The sequence below is a fragment of the Mus caroli genome, chromosome 8 (assembly GCF_900094665.2).
Source record: "Mus caroli chromosome 8, CAROLI_EIJ_v1.1, whole genome shotgun sequence".
Taxonomy (NCBI): Eukaryota; Metazoa; Chordata; class Mammalia; order Rodentia; family Muridae; genus Mus; species Mus caroli.
In genome coordinates, this window is record NC_034577.1 from 37416559 (window position 1) to 37416838 (window position 280).

The window sequence follows — 280 nt, forward strand, 5'->3', positions numbered from 1 at the left end:
AATACATAAATGGACTTCATGAAACTGAAAAGTCTCTGTAAGTCAAACGATACCATCAATAGGACTGGATGAGAATCTACAGATTTGGCAAAGATCTTCAATCAAAATACAACAGACAGAGGGTTAAACTCCAAAATATTTAAAGAACTTGAGAAGTTAAGACAAAGAATCCAAATAATTCAATTTAAAAATGGAGTACAGACCTAAAACTGAAAACTCTCCTCAGAGAAATCTTGAATGGCTGAGAAGCATTTAAAGATCTGAGACTACAGCAACCAAA